The sequence below is a fragment of the Octodon degus genome, unplaced genomic scaffold (genome assembly GCF_000260255.1).
Source record: "Octodon degus isolate 3935 unplaced genomic scaffold, OctDeg1.0 scaffold00093, whole genome shotgun sequence".
NCBI lineage: Eukaryota > Metazoa > Chordata > Mammalia > Rodentia > Octodontidae > Octodon > Octodon degus.
Genome location: NW_004524669.1, coordinates 3,862,649 through 3,880,201, shown reverse-complemented (window position 1 = coordinate 3,880,201; position 17,553 = coordinate 3,862,649). Strand labels below are relative to the sequence as shown.

Genomic DNA, 17,553 nt, shown 5'->3' with positions numbered 1-17,553 from the left:
AAAGAAAAGAAACTCTTCATGACTAAATTAAACTAAATACTGTCTGTATGTGCATGTATGTTCCAAAAGGAAGGAAGTGAAACAAACACAAAATGAGGAAACAAACAGAAAATACTAAATTATTAGGTTTAAATTCAAATACTGTATTTCAATAATTACATTAGGTATAAATAGTCTAAGCACACTAATCAAAATAGAGACTATGACCTGGAATCAGGAATCAATGGGCCTGAAGTTTAAGCTAAACCAGATGAATAAATTTCAGAGATCTCGAGATGTTCTACCCAAGTCAACCAATAGCAACAAGTATTACTGAAAGGTTTGTGCTACGTAAAGATGAAGGACTGCGGGGCGCAGGATCCTGAAGCCATGGATTACCCACATGTGCTTTGAGACACGTGTTAGATTTCTTTCTGGAAGTCCTGCAACCATCCTAAAACTTGAACGTGTCGTGGAACAGACAGATCTAGTGTCAGTGGTAGCAGCGTCGACTTAGAACAATGCTTCGTGGTGTTCTGGGGAAGACCTTTTAGCTGGCTGGCTGCACCATTCAGTATGGGTGCTTAGCCCACTACACTTTTGAGTACAATGGTAGGGTTGTGATGTGTTCTGGACCATCAATGGAGCCTACCATTCAAAATTCAGATATCGTCTTTGCAAAATATCTCAGCCGACATTTTTATGGTATCCAAAGGTGCCCTTGGGCCATGTCTGGTTAGAAGGTAACAAGCTACAGAATTCCACAGATTCCAGGTACTATAGACTGATCCTTTATGAATTGACTAGAGGACACATCTTTAAGATCTGGCCTCTGGGTGACTTTGGGTTTCTGTGTGACAGCCCCAATGGCCACCGGTTTTCTGATGACTGACAAGCATGTATTCCTCCAACCTGATGCCTATCTGCTGGGCTGGTGAATTTACAACCAAAGCTGAAGTCATTTACCTTCCCAATAAATGATTTGCTATTTACCGTTTTTAAAAATTCTTAAACACAATAAACAACACTCTGCAAGTTAGTTCAAAATACCCGGACAAAAATGTAAGGCACAGTAAGTTTTTCATCTAAATTTCATGGTGATAAACATTTTTAGGAGGACAAAGATGACCTCATTTTGGGAATTTTGGTGTGACGGGTCCAACAAAGCTGAAGTGAAAGGCAAAAAACAAACAAACAAAAACAGGCAAAAAAAAAAAAAAAATCTAGAGATCTGCCAAACAACACTGTACCTATTATTCAACAATATTGTACTGTACACTTACAATATGTTGGGAGGGTAGATCTCAAGTAAAAACGTTCTTACCACAATAAAAAGAGACAGAGACCAGTGAGACAGCTCAGCAGTCTAAAGCTCTTGCTTAGGCAAGCTTAGGCAAGGGCAAGGACTGCAATTCCATCCCTGGTAACACATGCCACATCAGCCTCACCCCCAGGGTGGGCTGAGTCAGCCATAAAATAAATAAGTAAGTAAGCAAGTAAATAAATAAATAAAATAAAACATACAAAGATTTTTAAAAATAAAAGAAACAAAAATAGGAATAGATTATCAGAATGGTTTTTTTCACTTTTTAAAGTTTCTAATACTAGAAGAAAATATCATACCATGTCTCATAAGTAAATCATGAGTCAAAGAAACAGTATAAATCATAAAATAAAAATTTAAATTAAGCAATATTTAGAAAATTAAATATTAACTAATTCAAAATTGAATTAAACATTTCAAAATAATACTCAAAAATTAAAATTAAATTGTAAGTCCAACTAAGAGACCAGAATGTAGTGTATCATATGTACAAATCTGAGATCAATTCAGAATACTCACACAGTATTTGATTAGGTTAGTATATACAAAAATATCAACTAAGAAAAAGTTTTCATGATAGTAAAAATTCCTCAGAATAATCCATATCAAAAATACTGGAATGACAAATACATGACCAGCACTTCTAACAGTTTGGGAATAGGATATTGCACAAAGTTCTAGTATGTGGTGGATGTGGACAGTGTCCATGATGCTTACTGGTGGCCAGGTGTCACCTGTGGGACTGAGCTACTGCTATTTCCTTGATATCCACCCTGTAGACCCAGACAGAACCATAACCCATAGGGTGCAGAAGAAGTCCATTTGTAGGGTATGCTGATGGAAATATTTTGCTGCTGTATACGAAAGAATAATTGAAAGACTGCTGTTGCATACCTCTTTTTCTCCTGTGTTTAATTATTTGCTCTATTTGGTGGGTTCTTTCTGTTCTCATTCACAGAGTCGTGGTCATTTTGATCCCTCTCTAGAATATCTTCTGGTAGTCTGAGTAAGGTTGGCTTTGTCATCATGAAATTCTATAGTTGTTCTTTGTTATGAAAGTATTTCACTTCTCCATTAAACTTGAAAGAGAGTTTTGCAGGGTATATAGGTCTGTGTTGGAATTTGTTTTCTTGCAAGACTTGAAGTACTTTGCTTCATGCTCTTCTTGACTTTGGTTTGTGAAGAGAAATCTGCCACTATTCTGATAGGTTTTCCTTTAAATGTGATCTGTTTCTTTTCTCTAGTGGCTTTTAGTATTCCTGTGCTGAATTTCTGGGATCTTGATTATCATATGTCTGGGTGTGGTTTTAATTGGGTTGATATTATCTGGAGTTCTATATGCTTTGGTTACCTGAATATCAGATTGTTTCCCCACATTTGGGAAGTTTTCTGCTATTACTGCTGCCCATATTCTTTTTATATCATTTGTATTGACTCCTTCTTTCTCATTGATGCCTACTAGTCTTATATTGTTCATCTTTGCACCATCTTGCAGATGTTGAATTATTTTTTCCTGCATCCTAGTTGTTTTTAAGAGATCTTTTCTTACCTTTTCACTAGCTGCAAAGTCTATTTTCACTTTCATTCAGACGGTTTTGCCAGCTTGTGATTGAGGTTTTAATTTCCAGTATAGCACTTTGAATCTGCTTCATGGATTCTATTTCTTTCTTATATTGCTCATTCAGGGATTCCATCATTTTTATATTATCTATTTTTTAATCAGTGTCTTCTTTAAAAGCACTTAGTACTTCTTTCATTATAGCTATTTCTTTTTTTACTCCAGAAATTATTTCAGATCTGATTTCCTCTATACCTTTCTGCAGTTGTTTCTTTACTTCCAATGCTATTATCTCAGAGATTTCAGGTGTGTGATTCCCAATTTCTTCTATGCTATTGTCTCCTGATTGTTCTGGGTGGGCTCAGGGTCTGAGAATGCATTTTGCTCCTTTTTTTTTTTTTTTTGTCATTTTGTATAGCACTGTCTTCTGACCTTTGGTGCAGTTCAGTAAAATTATTACATTAGCACCAGGTAAGGATCTACCAAGTTCAAACTTGTCGAGGTGGGTGTGGCTTGGGTCTGTCTGCTGTGCTCCACTCCTTCCTGCTGCAGCCCTTGGAGGTGAACCCTCTGTGCCACTCTGGCAAGATGTTCTGTTCCTGGATCAGCTGGGTGGGTCTTGCCTCTAGCCTCTCTGCAAGGAGTTCTGCCTCAGGGTTCCACACCAGGCCTGTCTGATGGAGGAAGTTCCACACCCACGCCTGGCCTGCATGCTGGCTGGAGAGAGGATCCGGAGAGCCCCGGGGTGGTCCCACCCACACGCCAGGCCTGGGTGCTGGCTGGAATGAGGGTTCGGAGCTCAGAATGTATTTTTAAAAACACTAAAAAGATATACTATACACTGTCCACCACAAACCCACGTTAAACATTATATACATATATGTACATATATGTATATATATATATATATATATATTCACATTTAATAAAAGGATGTTAAGTGCAATATTATGGGCCTGCACCAGATCCTGGAATTAAGAAAAGGATATTAGTAGAAAATCCAGGGAAACCCAGATGAAGTCTGTAGCTTACTTAGATTACTGTATCAGTGCAAATGTATTAGCTTTGATCAATGTGCCATGATCAGATAAGATTTTAATACTAGGGAAAGCTGGATGAAGAGAATAGAAGAATTCTCTGTACTATTTTTGCAACTTTTCTATGACCTGAAATTATTTCAAAATAAAGGTATCTTCCAAGGTAAAAGGAAATAAATACCACAAAAACATAAATCATCAAAAAGCTAAAGTGGCTATATTAATATCACAATAGATGTGAAAGGAAGGAAAATTCCTAGACATAGAGACATTAAATAACGATAAAATGTCATTTCATTAAAACACAAAATAAATCCTAGCCAGGCATGGTGTTACACACCTGTAATCCCAGCACTTGGGAAGCTGAGGCCAGAGGATTGCTGGGGTTGAGGTCAGCTTGGGCTCCAAAGTGAATTCAAGGCCAGCCCAAACTGCATAGCAAAATCCTATTTCAAAAAGATTAAAAGAAAAGAATACCAAACGTATACCTAACAAGTCAACCTCAAAATATATAAAACAAATATTTAAGAAATGAAGGGAATGGATAAATTCACAATTACAGCTAGGGATGTCAATATTTCTTTCTCAGTAATCATTAAAACAAGCTAACAGAAAAAAATCAAGCATACAGGGAAAATGAAAATACCTGCAAACAACTGGCTATAAGTGGTTCTCATGGCTACCCCACTGAACAACACAATCTGTATTCCTTTTCAGGACACAATGAACAGTCAGTAAGATAGACATACCTTGGGTCATAAAACAAACCTTTAAAAATTTGAAAATACTGAAATCATACAAAGTATATTTTCTAGTCACAACAGAATTAGAAATCAATCAAAGACAATGAAGAGCTTCCCAATACTCCAAATAATATATTTTTCAAATAATCCATTCATAAATCAAAAAGGAAATCTCAAAGAAAATAAAAATCCAATATATGAAAGTTTGTAAAATGTAGAAACAGCAGTGCTTAGAGGGAAATTTGCAGGACCAAAAGCTTATGGAAAAGAATAAAGGTCTTGAAATAACTAAGTTTTCCCTTAGAAAAACAGAAAAGAACAAATTAATTCAAAGCTAGCGAAAGGAAAATCATAAGAAAGAGAAATCAACTAAATTGAAAACAAAAAAAGAGAAAAACAAAAAAATAATGTGCAAAGATGAACAGAGATGATAAGTCTCTAGACAAAGGGAAAATTACAAAATCAGCATCAGAAATCAAAGAAGGGATATCACTCCAGGCCTTATAAAATTAAGGCTAAAATAAATTGGACAACTTAGATTAAATTACCAATTTCTTAAAAGCCACAAAATACCAAAACCTGGGGGCCAGGGAGATGGCTCAGTAGAATAAGTGATTGCCTGGCAAGCACCGAGTTCAATCCGTGGTTCTGCCCAAAAAAAGAAAAAAAAAAAAAAATGAAAATAAAAAAATAAACATCCCAAACTGTTATGAAAGAAATTTAATCTGTAGTTACAATTTTTCATAAGCATAAGGTCACCTGGTTTCACTGGAGATTATTTAAGAAATTCTATACAATATCTTCCCAAAAATATTAAAGGGAACACTACCTATCTTATTTTATAAGGCCAAAATTATCCAAATACCAAAACTAAACAAGGACAGTATAAGAAAACTAACCTTATTACAAAGCAATATCTTCATGAAGATAGATGTAAAACTCCTTCACAAAAATTAACAAATAAAATCTAGCAATATAGAAGAATAATATATCATAACCAAGAAGCATTTATTTCAGGAATGCAAAGCCAGCTCAATATTTGAAAAGTCAATGTAATTAACTATATTACCAAACTAAGAAAGAAAAAAGTCATCCTAGCAAACACTTGATAAAATTCAACATTCATCGCTGATAAACTAGTAGCAGAGGGGAATTTAATCTGAAAGAGCACCTACAAAACCTCTAGCTAATACTTAATGGTGAAAGACTGAATACTTTTTCCCTAAATCAGGAAAAATTCATAGATGTCCATTATCACCAGTCACATTCAGTATCTTACTAGAGAATGTAATGAAGAGAAAAAAAGAAAAGGGATATAAATTAGAATAGAAAAAATTGTCAGTTTTGACACAGCATATAATTATCTATAAAAAATTTGAAGAAATTTGTAAGAAAGCTTCTAGAACAAATAAGTGAATTTAATAACATTGCAAGTTCTTGGGCCAGAGAGACAGCTCAGTTGAATAAGCGCTGGCCTGGGAAACGCAAGGGCCTGAGTTTAAGCCTCAGCTCTGCAAAAATAAATAAATAAATAAATAAATAAATAAATAAGTAGGTACAAGTTCTCATATAAAAAGCCATCATATTTCTACACATAAGAAATAAATTAGAGGGGCTGGGGAGATAGCTTAGTAGAATAAGCACTTGCCTGGCAAGTGCAAGGGTCTGAGTTCAATCCCCAGTTCTGCCAAAAAAATAAATAAAAAGAATTTATTAAAAAAAAAGAAAGAAATTAGAAATTAGAACTTAAAATATGTTTATATTTACTTAAAAGTAAGTATGCATCTAAAAACGTGCAGAATCTGTATGTTGTGAACTACAAAATGCTGATGAAAGAAATCAGTTATTATCCAAATAAATACCATATTTATTGATCAGGAGAGCCAATATACTAATTTCAAATTAATCTACAGATTCAATGTGGTTCTAAACAATATGCCAGCAGTTTTTGCATATATATATATATATATATGATGATTGTGAGATTTATAGAGAAAGAACTAGAATAGCGAGAACAACTTTTTAAAAAGAACAAGGTTGTCCAAGTTAAGTCTACTATAAAGCTACAGTAAACAAGAGTGTGGTACTGGTGAAGTAACAGACATATAATCAATAGAACAGAACACAAAAATAAACCCACACAAGTACAACCAACTAATTTGTGACAAAAGTACAAAATCAACTGAATGGATAAAAGATAATCTCTTCAAAAATAATGCTGAAACAACTGCACATCAATCTAAAAAAAATAAAGAACCTAAATTTTACCCTTTATACAAAACATTAACTCAAATAGTTAATATTTGAGTATAAATATAAATATAAAATTATAAAACTTTAAGAAGAAAACTTTAAGAAGAACATCTTAAATTAGGCCAAGAGGGGCCAGGGAGTTAGCTCGGCAGAATAAGCGCTTGCCTGTAAGAGCAAGGGCCTGAGTTCAATCCCCGGTTCCACCAAAAAAAAAAAAAAGAAAGAATAAATAAATTAGGCAAAGAGGTGTTATGTATGACATCAAAACATGGTCCATAAAAGAAAAAAAAAAAAAGAAAAATTGGGCTTAATCAACATTTTAAACTTTAGCACTATAAAGGCACTGTTAGGCAAAACAAAAACTATGCAATAGGAGTAAATATGTGCAAATAATTTATTGATCAAAGACTTCTATCTGGAATATATTAAAAACAAAATAAAACTCACAGAAAACAAGAGTCAGTTGGGTGATGTGAGGCATGCCTAGGATTGCAGCACCCTAAACACTGAGGCAGGAGGCCCGCTTCAAGTGTGAGACTAGCCTGGGCTACACAGTGAATTCAAGGGCTGGCCTAAACTACACAGTGAGACCCTGCCTCAAAAAAGCAAAAGAAACAACAGAAAAAGAAAACATGACTGCAACTTTGGGGGTAAAATATTTGAACAGACACTTCACCAGAAACATGCGGAGGATAAATAAGCATGTTAGAGAAATGCAACTTGAAAGCCCAATGAACTACCACTACACACTTATTAAGATAGAGGGGGAAGCTCCAACAATGTCAAGTGCTAAAGAGGTATCTTGGGGCCAGGGAGATGGCTCAGTGGAATAAGTGCTTCCCTGGCAAGCGCAACAGCCTGAGTTTAATCTCTGGTTCCGCAAAAAATAAATAAATAAGTAAAGTCTTTAAAAAAAGGGGTGTCTTAGTTACTTTTCTTGCTGAGACAAAACACCCAACGCTCAAAGTTAGGGGAGGAAAGGTTTGCTTGGCTCAGTTTGTGGAGGTTTCAGACCATAACCTGCTACTCTAAGGTAGAGTGATGTGGCAGAGGCACAACAGTTTAAGGAGGCCGAAGACAGCAAACGCAACAAGAAGAAACCAGTTCATGGCAGCCAAAAGGTAGCAAAGCAACAAGAGGGCCTTAACAATGTCTTTCTGCTCCTTTTATCTTATCCAGTCTACTTAGGATGGGTAGCACTCACACCTTCAATCTTAGCGCCCTTGAGCCTAGCATTACACAATGCATCAATTCCAGGGTCACACACGCTAGACTGGAAAAAGCCCCACCAGGGCTACATGAGGCACTGGAGATGGGGCCACACCTAAACACAAGCCATATATAATATGAGGATACAAAGCAACTAAAACTTCACATACTGATAGAATGCAAATGGCATAACCACTCTAAATTAATTTGTAGTAAGGTAATCGTATACCAACTACATTACCCAGCTATGTAAATTTAGGTTCACATAGAAACCTGTACATGAAGGTTTACAACAGCTATTCACTATGGCCATAACCTGAAAATATTACAAATATGCTTGCATACACAAATAAGTGAATTTGTTACCAATATGTGTGTGTGTGTGAATATATGACAAGAAAGTACAACTCAGCAATAAAAAAGAATAATCAGCAGAGGCGCTATATGAAGTGTTAGGAGTGATTGAAGTATTCTGGTCTTGATTATAGTGGTGGTCACATGTGTTAAAACTCAAAACTGGGCTGGGTGTGGTGACACACATCTGTCATCCTAGTACCATGGAAGACTGGCAGGAGGATTGTGAGTTGGAGCCCAACCTCTGCAACTTAGCAAGATTCTATCTCAAAATAACAAACAAAAAAGGGGTTGGGGCATCCTTGCATTAATTCACTGAGTTCAACCTCCAGTATGGCAAAACAAAAACCAAAATCTTAGAACTATAGATCACTTTTTTTTCTACTTTACTTTTTGCAAATTAAAAAAAAGAAAAAATAATCTGTTCAAGATATTAAAAGAAAAATATACTTTCCATGCATAAATTACAACTTCAAAAACTTTTAAAATATCAGTTTTGCTGAATTTGTTATGTAGAAAGAGACAGGGCCTTGGGCATAAGTTCACAAATAGAAACGGTACCCACTTGTCCCAGGAACATTGTTGTCAAAATATATAACTGGAGTGTAGGGGGAAAAATCCCTCTATTTTGATCTTAAAAAACACTATATACCCTTTTGCCCACGCTAGACTAGCAAACATGCTAGAATCCTACAAAGCCACAAATGTCAGTATTCAATTTCCACAATTTTTTTTTCTAGGTTATGTGATTAAGTCATGGAAGGAAAACATGGAAAGCCCTGACAACTCAACATCCACAAAAAGAAGTAGTTTCTGTAAGAACTAATGGCTTGGAATATTGGTTAGAAAAATGACAGATATTTTTCCACACTTTCTGGAGATTTTTTCCCTTGAGATTTTGCAACAGGTTGCACTGAAGGATGACCACATTATTCTTACACACACAACACACACACGCACACACACTTCCCTGAGCATGCCTCTAGGCAAGGGCAGTGCCCCCAAGCAAAGCCCAAGTGGGCCACGGAAGACACATCCCCATCTGATTGCTGTGCCTCACCACTGAAAAGCAACAAGGCAGCCTGCAAAGGAGAGGGAGGTGCAAGATTGTGGTGATCCCTCCAACCTGCAAGGGACAAGATAAACTGAAGAAGTACCAATAACCAGCAAGAGAGTATGCCACGTGGCTAGGAGCAAAGCACGTTAGCCCCCAGGAGGCAGGCTGTATATCATCAAATTAATAGTAAACATGAAAAGCGTACCTAATTAATAGCAAATCTCTGATATCCACGCTACACACAAAGACAAAATTTGACTTCTTTATTCTACAAAGTTTTTGAGAAATTTTAAATGCCAGGAGTGTACCTTAAGAACCCAAAAGAAAAAAAAAAAAAAAGAAAGAAAAAAAATATCTTACTTCTTGGACACTTATAACTGAAGTTCCCAGGAAAAATGGGGTGAAAGTGAGGAAAATGAAATACCGACATGATCATTACATTTTTTCCCTATTAATCACTGAATCCTGCAATCTGGGCATTCAGTAAAAATCATCTCAGGTTTTACACAACCTCCTCCTTCTTTTCTGTAGACAAGGAAGAACTCTTGCAAATAGAAAGCTAAAAAACAAGACTGAATTACAGATCTAGTAAAACATTATGTGTATCAGAACATCCAGATTAATACAACAGAATGCTATCATTTAGTCAAGCAGTCTGTATGGACTTTTTTTTTTAATCTCAGGCAACTTTAAGAATGTCTTCCTAAGGCACTATCGTTTAATCAGTCATTCTGAGTATTCCAACTAAGAGGCTGGTAGAAACTCAAAAAGTGAATGTACAGAGGATCTCTTAATGGAATTACCGTAAGGGTGTTTTGCATCTCTAAATAGAACACTAAATTTCTTAACATCTAGTAGATGAACTCTGCCTGCTCTGCTGGTTCCAGAGCAAACCATGGGGAATTCTGTCAACAGTGAGTGCAAACTGTGTAAATGGAATTTGTAAGAATGGAGCAACTCTACTGGTGAAAAAGAAAGTAATTTCAATAAATTGAGGTTTTTCTGTTGCATTAAATTAAATTTCTGACATGCTTTTCTCTAAGTGTGTTTTATTACCCTGATGTGTATGTTCTAACACTCCAATCACCCTTCATTCTTATGCAAAGATCTCTGCCGACTTGAAAAGGTAAGACCAGAAGCAAGCTCCCAGACTCTGCCTTAGACATGAAATATCCGTCTGTTAAAGTTGTGCATTAGGGCCCAAAGGCCACTGCCCCATAGTCCAGCTCCACCGAGATAATCACACTAGTCTGACACTTTCCATCAGCAGCCCAAGGTGTAGCGCATGAAACAAAGCATTGGCTGAACAAGGCCTTCTCCTGTTGTGCTGCTGTTATCTGTTAGAATGCTTTCTGACTGCTACCTGTACTTCGGCTCACAGCTTCAAATACTATGCTCTCTTGGAGCATACAGAATACAAACAAATGACCAAAGAAACAAACTGTCAATCAGAACACAACAGTCATCCACCAGGTCTATAATGAAGTACATAATTCTTGTTTCTTTATCCTCCAAACTGAAGGCTAGTTGAAGATATCAAGGAAAAAGACAACCAGTTAAGTGTCTATAAAGAGAGACAAGATTCCAAAATAAAGGTAAAGACCTACAAAAATCATTACTAGTAAAACTATAGAGAATAAAGAAAAGCAATGATAGGTTTTCCTTTAAAAAGCTTATGGTGAAAACTCTCCACAGGGAAACAATTAGAAAATCAGAAATAAAGAGAGCCAACTAACCAAAATGGTCTGGACTACATCACCACCATGCATTACAGAAATTACCTCCCCAGATTTTCCAAAATAGAAGATTCTCTGTCTATAAACGTGAAAGCAGCCAGATAATTTTACCTTCTTCTTTTCCTTCCATATGAAAGCATTCCCTAATTTCCAACCGAGGCTTCTTACATTAGAAAAATGTTACTTAAACACACGCATCCATGAGACACATGTATTTAAAACTATTCTTTATTTTCCTTCCTTCTGATCCTTAGCATCACTATACCAGCTCAAGCTTGTATCAGTACACAACAAGGTCACATCACACAGCTGACCAGCTGCTCTATCCCTGCTATACTCCATCCTCTTACACGGTGCTACCCAGTTTTCTTAAACCATTACATCATAGCTTTAATAATGTATCATTCTGTACTCCCTCAGAAATCTTCTATGTTCTTCGCTATAAGGAATGCAATTGCAAAAAATCCTTAACGTTTGGCTGATTCTCTGCTATTTTTGCTAGCTTATAACACTCACTTCACTTTGGCTCATACTGCTGTTCCCAACCATTCTACAAAACTCAGCTCAAATTATACTTTCATCAGTCTGACTCTGATCATAACTAGCTTGCAGCTTTTTTCTAAAAAAAAAACAAAATAAAAAAAACTTAATTCTTTACTACTCAGGTGGCAGAAAAACCCTTCTCAACTGTTTATAAACTATGAAAACCTTTTCTTATTTAACAGTTTGTGTCTATTACTTATTTAACCAAATAAATAAGCTCCTAGATACAAGGAGTATCTTTCACAGATATTGAGAGACCTCAACATCTGCTACAATGTCTCATCCTCAGTTGCTACTTAATAAGTACCTGTTGACTGGTGTGATCAGGAAAAGTGATTTATGGTTCCTCATAGAAAGCAACAGGCCAAGAGTTCTTGAGGTCATGACTTTCTCTACACTTTTTTATTTTTCATAAAAATTCCCTAATGGAAATCCTAAAAAGCAAGGTAGCTGATAGGAAAGGGCTACTTTGGCTCATGTTAACCTTCTCAATTAAGCTAAGAAATTAGAATATAAATTTCACTAAGAGAAATTTTTTTAAAAACCCTCCCATATGTAATAAAGAAAAAGGAAGATTAACTGTTGTCTGAAATGATCTAGAATTAGAATACAGATACCCAAACTATTTTAATACGCTTGCTTAAAAGACAACAAAGGGCTGGAGAGATATCTCAGTGGTCTAAGCACCAGCCTGGCAAGCACAAGGTCCCGAGTTCAATCCCTGGTACCACATGCCATGGTGGTGCACACCTGTAATCTCAGTGCTGGGGAGGCTGAGACAGGGGGATCACCACAAGTTCCAGCTGCTTAGTATGACCCTATACCAAATAAATAAATAAATATTTTTAAAAAGAGACAATGAAACATTGCATAGGGCAGGGGAAGAAGATAATGTGTATGTGTGCAAATACAGGTAAGGAAATTTTGCAATAGAAATTGGGAATGACAGCTGCCTTTATGGAGCACATACTGTGGACTGAGAGGCGATAAAAGAAGACAAACTGGAGTTTTCTGATTGTTGAATCCTGTCTGTTAATTACCTAAACAAACAAATGTCAAAAATACACTATAAAAGGTGTAAGAATAGAATAGAAGGGATACCATCAACAATGCCTTTTGACAAAAATGTATATATTAAAATGATTAAAAATCCTTTTAAAAAAGAATAATTGAACATTTAAGAATATTGTCAAATTTTTGCTATAAAACAAAAATAGTCTCTGGTTTTCCCACTGCAGAAATCAGATAAAAAAAGCAATTTGCAGCAAAATTCTGTCAGAGCTAAGGATAAGACCTAAAACCAAAACCAAAAGCCCATCTTCTGTAGGTTCTGTGCAGTCTCAAGATCACTTTAGGCCAGTAATGCACCCAAAGATGGAGCCACCCACAGGTACCCTTGGAGGGGTATAACGCCTTTTACACCATCAGCAGCTCTCCGTACTCACACCCAAATTCCACTGTCCATTTCACTGCTGTCATTCATTTGATCTCACTGCCTGGGATGAGTCTTCACACTCCCAACACTTTCTTCCATATCACAATTCAAATCTTTCTAAACACCTTATTATCTTGTCCTTAGAAAAAAGGCATTACCTCTCTTTCCACCAAAATCATATGAAATCCAACTGAGAAATCTATAACGAATGAGACTTTTGTGTATTCTGACCTCTGAGAAAGCTCTACCAGTCTCATTTGCAACCTGCTTAATTATTCTCTACAACTTACTAATAATGCATCAATTGTTTCATTTAAAAGAATTTTATTCAGCTTCTTGCTAAAACACACACACACACACACACACACGCCACAAAAGCCCACTGCATTATCTTTAATTGAAAAAGAATCCCTCTTGAAATAAGAACCCAGCCGCATAAATTAAGCCCTATTTATTCTTAGGATTGTTGCTCAGCAAAATGAGGGAAAACACTACCTCACATTGGCTTGCAATGGACATTAAGTTTTCGGAGGCTCAACATTCATCTGTTTGTACCATTAGACTATGGAAGAGAAGCTGGGTGCAGCAGTGTGTGCCTTTAATCCCAGCACTGGGAAGCCGAGGCAGGAGGGTCAAAGCTTGAGCCAAGCCCAGTCTGGGCAACTTAGGAACTACATGAGACCCTGTCTCAAAATAAAAAACAAAAAAAGGTCTGGGCAATGTAGCTTGGTATGAAGGCTCTAGATTCAATTCCCAGTCCAAAAAGAAAAGAGAATAAGAATAGATGAAAAAATGAATTGCTTTTTCATTGATAAAGTAGTTGTAATCTCTTCTATTTTCAATCATTATCTACAAATTAAAAGTAACATGCTAATTTTGACTTTTCTCCTTTCCCAAGTTCACTCTGCTAGAAATGCTAACAATTAAGCACCCAAAATGGAGAGCACAGAAAGAAAATGACTGTAAGCTACAATTTCTCTAATGTTCTTACTCCCCAGGAACTCAGAAGATTTTACAGCACGAAAACCGCATTAATCAACTGAACATGAAAAACCCTGTTAACAGGACTTTTGAGGATTTCAGTGCTTCCTGTTCCAGAGCCACAAGCACAGGAGGCCTCTCCCCACCACCAGTCACACACATGACTGTGCTTGCAACTTCTCCACCCATTTTAGTTATCCCACCCCCATAAGCTCCTCCCAGAACCAAAAGAGCTTCCATCCCTAACTAAAGGTACCTCTTGGTCCCTCACGGTCCTACCATTTACTTCATTGTTTTCCTCAGGGTGACCATCTCCATTCATTTAAGGAAAATCTATTATCCTCTTTCATGTTTACTCTTCTAGCTCAAAGGACACCCAGAACTGCTGCTGCTGCAACTCACCCTTCCTACCACCAACCCCAGCACATTCTGTTCTTGGAGTCCTACACCAATTTCAGCCCTGTATAAGCAAAGATGTCCAGGTGATAGTGGTCACAATGCCCCGTGGCACTGTTTGTAACTGTGAGAGGCAATGTGAGAGCATTTATGAGTGATCACGTGTAAGTATTTATATGCAAGAATCACAGAATGCTTAGCAGATACATGAGTCTTTTTAAAAGTCGCTAGAGTAGCTACAAAAGAAAAGTAACAGTGTTATCTTCATGTCTTCTATTTTTCTTGGCATTCTATTTATACTTTTGTTCACATTCTATTTATTGATACATCTCTAGTTCATTTCTCCTCAACCTGTCTTTTCCAAAATGCTCTCCTTCAAAGGTACTTTTACTTTCCCTCAGCCTATCCCAGAATCTTTCATTATGCCCACTCACTAAGATATGTTTAGCTACCTAGGATAATGATAATTTCTTAAAATAAAACCAAAATTGTTCACATTACTTCGTTATAGGAACATTGGAATATAAAGTCATTTAACGGGAGGGAAAAGCATCCAGTCAACCTGGCTTAGGTACCAGCCTCCCATCCACCATTTATCCTTAGCCCTGGACAATGCATCTCATATTTTGCATATTCATTTTCCTCAGCTATAAAATGAGATTAATTTTGTCATATTTAATTTCAACAATCAATCTGACAGAAGGATGTGAAACCCTTAAACATGTAGCTCAGGGGTAGAGTATTTGCCTAGAAGGTCCAAAGTCTTGAGTTTAATCCCTGGCACTGAAAAGAAGTTTTCATAAACAGATAAAGACTAATAATTACCACTAAGCATGGTGGCACACTCCTGTAAACTGAGGCAGCAGGATTGCCATGAGTTTGAGGCCAGCCTGGAATACATACTAAGACCACGTTTCAAAATGAAAAAAATAAATAGCAGCAATTGCCCAAAGTGGACAGGTGGACAGTCTTCCGTAAGACCTAAACATATGCAAGCCATTCAAGAGTTCAAAGACTACATAATGGAGAAATCTAAAACAATGAAGATGTAATTCCAAACTGGTACAAGCGCTTAGAAAAGAAAGAAAAGAAGTCCAGCTTCAGCTAGAATAAAGGAAGACCAGATTTTGGGCCGATTCCACCTTCAGACCCCATGCTATAACTAAAAACAGCCCAGCTGCCTGACAGCTGGTAAGTGCCAAAGCATTTCTTTTTGGTAAAGAATTCTATTGTAGCACAACTTGGGACCGAACAAAGAATTACTTTGGAAAATGGATTTGCAGCGTTGTGGTGGAAGCCAGCACAGCCAACTAACTATACAGTATACTTTTTCTCTTTTAGACTAGCAATGTCCACCCAAGTTAAGGAGCCTTCAGTTTATACCTTCAATGCCAGATTGAAGATAAAGCAACTGTCTGCTTTTCAGATCACTGAAATTTAATACAGTACAAACATCAAATACATATGTAAATACACACTAAGTTGCTAAACCCTAGAGAGAAAAAGAGCTAATATATATATGGAGCTCTGAGTCAAAAGTCTTAAGGAAACAGAGATTTCATTTAATCCTCACAAATACCCTGAAATGTAGGTATTATTATTCTCATTTTTACAGATGAGAACACTGAAGCCAGATAAATTAAATAAGTTGTCCAACTGCACAAAGCAAATAAGTAACAAAGTCAGGATCTGAATCTAGCCTTTTCTAATTCCAAAAAAATCATACTGGCCTGCCTTTTCTTTTCTATAGTGTAACTGTGGTAACTTTCTTGGGTCTTCATTTCATCCTGATCTGTGACATAGTGCTTCAATGTGTGTCTGGTTTCTACAACTTCATAAAAGGACAGAAAAAAATCTTCCAGAGGCCTTCTTCCCCCCTTGCATTTACTTCTCATTTTTACACAAACTGTTCTTTTTTAGGTTTGGTCTTTGGACTCAACCTAACAGACTACCATACACTATTTTAGCAATCAATAAACCTAAAGGATACAAGTTCTGTTTTCTTCCTTTTACACTTTAATAGTCACAGTTTTTGAGCATGGTATTAGTTACTAAACTAGTACCATTTAATGATTGCCAATGCCTAGTACAACACCTTACACACAGTAGGTATAAAGTGAGACTATTCACTGAGTCACTGATTGAGAAAAGGTTTATTATTCCAGTTCACTTGCTAAACTTAAATTAAGAGACATCATGAGAGTCCAACTCCATGAGTGAATTTTAAAAAGGATTAAAAGGCAAAATGAAATTCAACAGTCTAGTTTTATGTCCCCAAGTGACTAATGAGCACAATGAATTTAAGAGCTTATAATTCTCACTTTAAAAATATTGTGTCACTCTAAGTAAGTTGCAAATGCACCTTAAACACACATAATCAAACACAGGACAACTCTTTTGGTTAGGATGGTAAGACTGAAGATCTTTCTTCCCTGTTTTTACATATATTAAAAATTTTCTGCAATAGGTATGCATTGATTTTATAAGTATGGTAACTGATATCACTCCAGATAAACTTTCTATTTTTAACACTTTCCATATGGTGTAGGATTATTGTCCTTGTTAGATATAATCCATAGGAATTAATATTCATTAACTGAATCACATACCTTCCACAAGATCTTGTTACATAATACCAGCACATTAAAGAAAATCATTTTTCTTTCCATTCATATGCATTTCTTGCTCTAGATGGACATCTTTGTACTCTTTTTAAGTATGTACAACTTTCTTGTATAACTTCTACAAAACATGAGTCTTATTTTTTTTCTTGGTAACAAGCAGAAGAATGACATTTGCCCCAAATCCAGCCCCAATTTATATGTCTTTCAACTTTATGTATGTGACCTTTTCAATGACATGAAAGTACTTCAATCACAGTGTCACACCAGTGGAGTGAGCTACTTTCTGTGGTAGTAAGTTGCCTAACAATGAAAGTATTCAAAGCA

The 17,553-nt window shown here is 36.3% G+C and overlaps 1 pseudogene; it reads left to right on the top strand.

The window, feature by feature from the left end:
- Positions 1-500: 500 nt before the first annotated feature.
- On the top strand, positions 501-920 carry LOC111818490 (annotated as a pseudogene).
- Positions 921-17,553: the final 16,633 nt, after the last annotated feature.